Source organism: Helianthus annuus, chromosome 15 (genome assembly GCF_002127325.2).
Source record: "Helianthus annuus cultivar XRQ/B chromosome 15, HanXRQr2.0-SUNRISE, whole genome shotgun sequence".
Classification (NCBI taxonomy): Eukaryota; Viridiplantae; Streptophyta; class Magnoliopsida; order Asterales; family Asteraceae; genus Helianthus; species Helianthus annuus.
The window spans coordinates 171035974-171044481 of record NC_035447.2 but is presented as its reverse complement, the minus strand read 5'-3'; positions in this window follow the sequence as shown (position 1 = coordinate 171044481).

Sequence of the window (8508 nt, the reverse complement as noted above, 5' to 3'; positions counted from 1 at the left end):
TGTTTTTAGATTTTTTAGGTATTACTGTTTGTATTCACACTGGTTCTCCCGGTTCTCGCAATAAAGGCTGGTTCCTAACGGATCTTTCTCTTTATATTATATATTATATATATATATATATATATATATAGGGATGGTTCAAATGAAAACCACTTTATTGTGAAAACTCGAAAACTAACTAAAAAAAACCTAAAAACACACAATTTTTTTTTTCAATTTTTTTTATAAAAATCGCAGGTTTTTTATATAAAAATTTAAAAATTGTAGTACATACACATGTGTAGTATTACACATGTGCAACAATTTTTTTTTTGAAATTTTTTTATATATAAAAAATGGCGAAAATTGGTATGCAAAAAAATTTTGGTACGTTTTTTTGGCTTTTTTAATTAGTTTTTGAGTTTCCACAATAACTAGTGGTTTTCATTTAAACCTTTCCTATATATATATATTATGTCCACCCGGCCGCGTATAACATTCAACCGCGGCGGAACGCCGGGGAGTGTTGGGACAAAATTAATTGTTTCATAACCATGGAAATTAAAGTTACATTTTATTTATCAAACAAGCATATTACATTGTCTTTAAACAGGAAATAAAGAGTTTATACATAATTAAACTAGTCTATCTTCTTTTATGTCTCTAAGGCACAGGTCCCCTAGTATCGCATAATCTCTTAAACAACAGCTCCTGAAAACACATGTGAAAGTAGGTACGTCAGCATAAAAATGCCTGTGAGATACATAGGTTTTGTGAAAATGGATTCATGACTTGAGTTTAAAGAAAGCGTTTAATAACAGTCAGTCATGAACCTTGTAAATTGTTTAGTCTGTAAATCATATGAGAAATGCTAAGATCAGATGATATGTATAATAAAGTGTAAGGTTAAATGAATAACCTGGTAAAATGAGTTTGTATAAGATAAGTTGTTGTAAAAATAATGTCTTGTGAAGAATATGTTATTTGTGTAAAACGTAATATGTCTAAACTGAAATGATTTAAATAATGCTACGATAGGTAATATTATACAAACATTTATATATAGGAAGTACTAGCGGCGTATCCACCATGTTTATATCATATTACATACGCCACGTTACTCAAACCATTTACCCAAACCAACCACCATGTAAATTGTTCATGTATAAATCAATTGTCAAGTGTTATTGTGTAAACCATATCGAAATGTCTATGTTCAATGTAAACCACCAAATGTGTATATCAATGTCAAAATGTTTATGTTTAATGTAGATCATGTAATGTGTACCCAAAATATATCATGTATGGTAAGTGAAATGTATCAACTAAACCATATGTAAAATGCACAAAAACAGGGTATTGAAGTAAAACATGGTTTAAATCAAAGTTATGTTTTGTGGAACAAATGCATGCTATACTGGTACAAACATTTATGCGGTATTGTGAAAATGCATACATCCAAGCCTTGAGACTGTGGTGATAAACCCTTAAACAAATTAAAGGTTTATCTAAGTTATGTATATCGAATCCGGTCATTCCTTTCATCCAAACCAACCTAGGATGTCCGGAACGGGAGTTGTCAATTCCTATGGTACCACTACCTACTAACGGGCGGCATGATCGGTGTTAATGAATGTACATTGTATAATTTAAACAAACCAAATGTCATACCAAAATGTAGGCATGTGTTGAATAATTGTACTAAGTACGCACACAATGGGTATACATAGCATAAAATGTAGTGTAAAATGATGTACTAAGTACGCACACAATGGGCATACATAGCATAAAAGTCATGTAAATCAATGTGCTAGCATGCTCAGTCAACATACATAGCAGAAAAGGTAATGTAAAACAATGTGCTTAATATGCTAAGTAAACATATGTAGCAGAATAATGTAATGTAAATCATGTACTAATCAGTGTACTAAAGAACATAGCAAGTATATGATGTGAAAACAGGAAAGCATGAAAGTAACAAGTAGGCACATGTGTTTCACCCAAAACAGTTTGGAAAATAGTAAAAGAGGGGTTCAATGTACTCACCTGAGAATTGCTTTGGAGTTCTTGTACAACAATGAAATAATGCTAGAGATCACGGATATCAAACGGCCACCCTAATAGGTAGCTATATTAATATACCAGATCGGAAGGATCGGATAGTATGCGGGTTCTGTAAACCCAAACGAGTATGGAGACTCGTGTAATATGGTTTAACAAAGGCCTACATACTAAAATGAAACCTAACCTAAGTGCTTACGACCCATTACGACCCGTTTAGGTAGCTTATGCTACCTTAACGCGTCGTTCGCGTGTAGAACGCTTTAGGAACGCCTAACAATCGTGACCATAAGGTATAACCTCGGAAGGTTACAGCTAGGGTCACCTAATGTGTTTGGTTCGGATCCTAAAGATCGACCAATGGGACGGGTTCGAAAGTATAAGCGATGGTTTAGATCGCTTACCTTACGACCCTATATAAGCACTAAACTAAAAGTGACGAGCTAAGCATGATAGAACATGCTTAACTAAGTTTAGAAAAACAGGTTTGGTATCAAAACAAACGGGTTTTGATACCCACGAGTAGTTTGGTTACAAAATACGCAAGAATGTGCATTTTTGGCCGAAACTACGACTCGTCACTGAGCCTTGGATAACGTGGTAATCAGTAGGTATAGTCACTACGGACTATAACCATCGTGATCACGCTCACGTTATGAAGTTCCAACGAACTTCGTGTTGACCAATAGGCTGGGTCAACGCAGAAAGTCAAACAAAACTTTGACTTTCGGACTCGAAAAAGCGAATAAAGAACGAAAGAACACTTACGAAGGGTCCCCGAAAGCTAATCTCGATCCAGGAGCTCAGGTATGAAGCAAAGGCCTCAACTTAGACTTTAGATCAGATTTTGTGGGTTTTAAACCAAAAGGGGGGGGGGGGGTATTTATAGGAAAAGCAAGACCGTTAGGGATTGTTTCTTGAATATCGTGCCACGATCCTATCCGTACACTTGTCGCAAAGTTGTGGTGGCTTATTTTGCCCCCACCATAGGAATTTTGGACACGGTGTCGTTGCCCTTTAGGTGATCGAAAGGCAATTGAAAGTGGATCAAAACATTGAACCTAGTCTGCATGTCTTGACGCGGCCCGCGTCAGGATACACACAAAACCCAGGCGGGCCGCCTGGCCTTGTCTGATCAGCACAAACTTCAGAAATTACAGTTTTAGTCCCTGTTGCATATTTTAAGCCATTTCCGACACTTCTAAGGCCCGTATAAAGCCAACTTTAAGGCCCTAAAAATGATGCCTAAACATTGTGGACATGAAACATGCTCAAAAATATGCCGGATGTTGGTTCGTTTGGCCCGTACGATCGCGATGTTCGGTTAATTACGACGGATGCGCATAAGCGCGAAAAATGATCCAAATTGCGCGACGAATGGATTTTTCTCATGCCAAACACTAAGGCATAATATTAAGGATGCTTACATAAATTTTTTTGGATGTCCGGATGTATTCAGAACGTAAATTATGCGCAAAGGTGCAAACTTGTGCACTTTTTGACACTTTTAGTCCCTGAATGATCCAAAAGTTTGTTTTAGCATACCAAACCCTCAAAGCCTATTTCTAAGCTATGTAAAGGATATTTATGGTATGTTTAACTTATGGATATTTTCCGGAATGTTTGTGACAGTCCAAATTGGAATACTTTCGCAGTTTGTCAAGTTTAGTCCCTGTAAGCGAATTAACTTGTTTTTGCCATACCAAGGCCTTCAAAACTTATTTCTAAGTTATGTAAAGGTTATTTAAGGTATGTTGAGTGTATGTTGATGTTCCGGTGTATTATCGCATTAAACTGAGTACGTTTTACGCACCAGTTTGCGTATAATTCTCTAGAAAGCGATGTAGAGTTTAAAATCGAACAAAAGTCAAACATGAAAAATGTAAACACAAACCAAACAAACATTGGGATCAAATAACATTGTTTTATTGATAATTGAACTGTTCATAATGACTTCGAGCACAAATGTTACATATATATATATATATATATATATATATAGGGGAAGATTCATTTGAGAAGAAATTTAATGTGAGAAGAAAAGAAGAAAGGACATATTAGTAAAATGTTATTTCATTTATAACTCATATCATTAATTTTCTCTCTTTAATTAATTAGTCAACTAATCAATAATTATTCTACATAAAATCTACAAAACCTACACATATCAAAATTTTTCTACATATTACCCTGCACATTATAGAATTTTATCCTACACAGTTCGAAATTTATCCTACACACCTCGAAATATATCCTACACAACTCGTAATTTATCCTACACAACTAGTAATTTATTCTACACTTTAAATTAAGTTGTTTTTTTTAATTTGGAAAAATATATATTTTTGAAAAGGAGTTACAAATTTAATTTAACTAGTTATTAAAAGTAAAAGAATACAAATTAATTATTTATGTAAGTTTACCAATATACCCCTTATATTAAATTAAATACAAATATTAAATGAAGTAAAATGAAGTATTTTTATTGGTTGAAACTTCTTTTTTCTTCTTGCCAAAAAAATTCTTCTCATTTGAACCCTCCACTATATATATATATATATATATATATATATATATATATATATATATATATATATATATATATATATATATATTATATATATATATAATATATATATATATATATATATATATATATATATATATATATATATATATATATATATATACAAAAGTGTATAAACCTTGACACTTATTTCTCTTTAAATTTAAACGCATGTTTTGGAATACTAAATAAATTTAAGGTATGACATAAAGTATATTTTTAAAAACTCTATAAAAATAAATATATGAACTAGGTGAACTTACTGTATTGACCCGTATCTTACATGTGTAGCTAAATATGTTCGCGGGTTCCACTCAAAACCAAGCTAAACTTATTTAAACTAGATGCAAACAAGCATCAGTTCGATCAAAGCTTAAGGTGATTGTGCAAGATAATAAGATATCATGATTTTGGGTCAATAAAGAGAAGGTTAAAAGTTTGAGACAAAAGTGTAAATTACCTAAAAGAAGAAAAAAAAGACAATGTCATGATTAGCACTCATATGACATTATCATTAGTCTTTCGAAGCCATGCCTCCATCATATACCCCCCCCCCCCCCCCCCCCACCACCATTTAATTATTTTTTATTTTTATTTTTATTTTTTGAACAGCAAAACTACCATAAGGTCATTCCTCAAACATTCTTTCTCCAACAAACTCTGATTTATTAATAGTTTAAAAGTGTATACGGTGTCAGCCGCCAAAAAGCGCTAAATTATTTCACATTACGAAGAAAAACAATGATACATAAAAATGTTATTTTCATTTTTACGCGTTTTGTGTTATGTGGTAATATAGTCAGTTATGTGGTAATATAGTCAGTCAGCAACGGGATATTACGAAGCATTTTTTTAAAACGGGTGTATTGAGATGTAGGCATTGTGAGACATTATGTTAAAAGGTGTAATAGAATTTAAACAAAACCATTAAAAATTGATATTGGCCAAACAAAAAGAGATGCAAGGTCATTGGTCAAAGAATTAGAACAAAGGCGTGGAAAAAAGAACACTAAAAGCATTTTCTTCTTTTTTGAAAAAAAAACGCTCAAGGGGCGGTCTAGGGGCGTTTTGGGGCGTTTTTTTTTGGGAAAAAAACGCCAAAAAAAACCCCATTATGGGTGGTCTAATAAGGGAAAATCACCATTCTAAGGCTATAGGGTGTGGTTGGAGCCCCATGGGGCTTTATCAAGTCCACCTAAGCGCCACGTAGGAGCCATGTCAGCTTGGGGGCTTTATCAAGCCCCCTTTAATTTGGAGGGTGTGGATGGAGCCCTATAGCGCCCCTCCTTAATTCAGTGGGTATGGTCAAATGCAATAACTCTCCTCGATCCACACGCTGGTTGCTCGTTATCACCATGGCGAGAGTTCAATGGCGCCCCTCTATGGCGCCTGGGGTGTGGTGTTATAGCGCCGGGGGGCGCTATAGATGCCTAGCTGGCGAGGGTGGCGCCCCCACACCCTCCAGCTTAAACATTAATCAAATTGAGAATGGTCCATGGCTTTATAGCCTAGTGGCATTTTAGGGATGATATAAGACTTTGGGATCAATAGGTCTTGGTTCGTTTACCACAAGGAGGTTTTTTCTCATATTTATTGGGCTTCCTCCTGAATTGGTGTATAGTTATTATGCCTAGTGGAGATGGATATGATCGGGTGGTTCTACTGATGGCACAATAATACTTAGTGGCCTGTCAGTAATCCAAATTTACCGTTAAAAAAAATCAAATTGAGAATGTTAAATAAACAATGAAAACATTTTTCTTGTAGGGTTTCATGTGAATTTTCAAAAGGTGACACTTAGCTTAAAAGGTTGTCATGCATGGGTTTTTCTGGTGGCAGGACTCATTGATAGACCAACCATTTGCTGACACGTGACATTTTCGAGAAAATGGCTTTGTAGCCGGTTGTTAGTGGAAAAAGTCTAAGCCCTAGTCGTTACCCCGAAATGGGTAGGTTGTAAACTGAAATTGCTAGGGTCAGCGAAAAAAGCTGAGCCCTAGTCGTTACTTCGGCTTAGACTACCCGGTATGGTGACGGGCGTCGTGGGAGGACGGGATGAAGACGGGGGCGGCGGCGTGGGAGGACGGGCGTCGCAGAGGGGGGGCCACCTGTTTGCTCCGTCGCAAACGGCGAACAGAGGACGAAGAGGACGGGACAGAGGGGGGACGGAGGGGGCGGCGTGGAGGGACGGTGACACGGTGGCGGCACCGGGTGGAGGACGGGACGATACCGTCCAGCCTTAGGCTACTCGGGCCGTGTAGATATTTCCTATATATTATTTATTTAAATTAGTTTACAGATGTTTCCATACACTTCTACACGCTACCATACATTTGTAGATGTTTCTGTACGTTGGTAGACATTGTCGTACTCTTGTTGACGTTTAAGTACATTAGTAGATGCTATCGTACACTTGAAGACATTTAAGTACTCTTGACGACGTTTAATCGGATTCACGCTGGTTTTAGAGTTTGGCTCGTGGAAACATACAATGAGACGAAAACACACAGGTGGTCTTAGGATTCAAACTGACAACCTTACAAAAGGGCTAACTGAAGAACCCAAATCTTCTGCCACTAAGACCATGTGTAGTGGTAATGCCCTTACCCTTGGGCGTTTTGCGCCATGTGGCAGCCCAGTCAGCAATGGGGCATTATGGGGCGTTTTATAAAATGGGTGTAGTGGGGATGTGAATACTGTGGTGTAATAGAATTAAATAAAAAAAATCATAAAAATGTTATTGGACAAAAATGGCATGGAAACAGGTGATTGGCCACTTCCAAAATGGATCCGGCATTGAATATAGAACGCTCCTTCAATTTTTTTGCAAAAAACGCCCACAAGAACGGCTAGTTAGGCGTGGAGGGGCGTTTTCTTCCAAAAAAAAAAATGCCCAAATTCATACAACTACGGATGATCTAAACCATAAGAGGTGAATTTATTCAGGCTCCTTATTTAAATATTCGGGCTGCACTACGTAATTATTATTCGCGGTCATAATTCAGTAGCGTTGGGATTTGAGGTGTCATCATCAATATGGCTGCTCCGCCTCCATCCATGTCTGTGGTTTCAGAACGGCCCGTAGTAGGTGTTTTTAAAAAAAAAAAAATCCTAAACACGCCTAAAAACGCCTCTTCACTGCCTCTCTCGGCGTGATCGGCGTTATTCGCGAAAAAATGGTTTGTGGCGTTGTTTGAAACACGCCGGTGGGGGGGATTCTTGGCCAATCACATTTGAGCTTCCATTTTGTGGCCAATAAGATTTTTTTAAATGTTTTTTTATTTTATTTTATTTTATTACAAACATAATGCCCTACAATCCCCATATCCCCACTTACACCTCTTTTGTAAAACGCCCAATAATGCCACATTGCTGACTGGGCTGTCACATGACGCAAAACGCCCTAGGATGGGGCATTATTCACCCCAACGACTACCCATCGTATCATTAACAAAAACAATAAAAATACAAAACGAATTTAAAAGGAAATATATTAGTTTAGGTTTATAATATGTTTTTCAAAACCGGACCAATTGAACGTCAATTTATAGTTTTAAATTTATATTTAAAGCGGATGAAGTTTTTGTGCATTGGCAGTTTTGATTTTTATGAGTTTGAGTCTAGTATATTAAAAATGCTTTGGGTTGAACTAAAGATCTATCATAGTGGGTAGGGGTGTGTATGGTTTGTTTCGGTTTAATTTTTATAAATTCATAATACTTTTTTTCTAAGTGGAGCGATTGAAATTTTTAAAGGGGCAGAGGGGTGAAAATCTTCATAGGGTGCGGTCAAAATTTCCGCGCGAAAAATAACACTAAAAATTATTTTTCAAGCGGTGCGCTCGCCCACCCACGGCTTGGGGGTTGGTACGCCCTTGGTTAGGGGGTGTTCAAGATTGGATT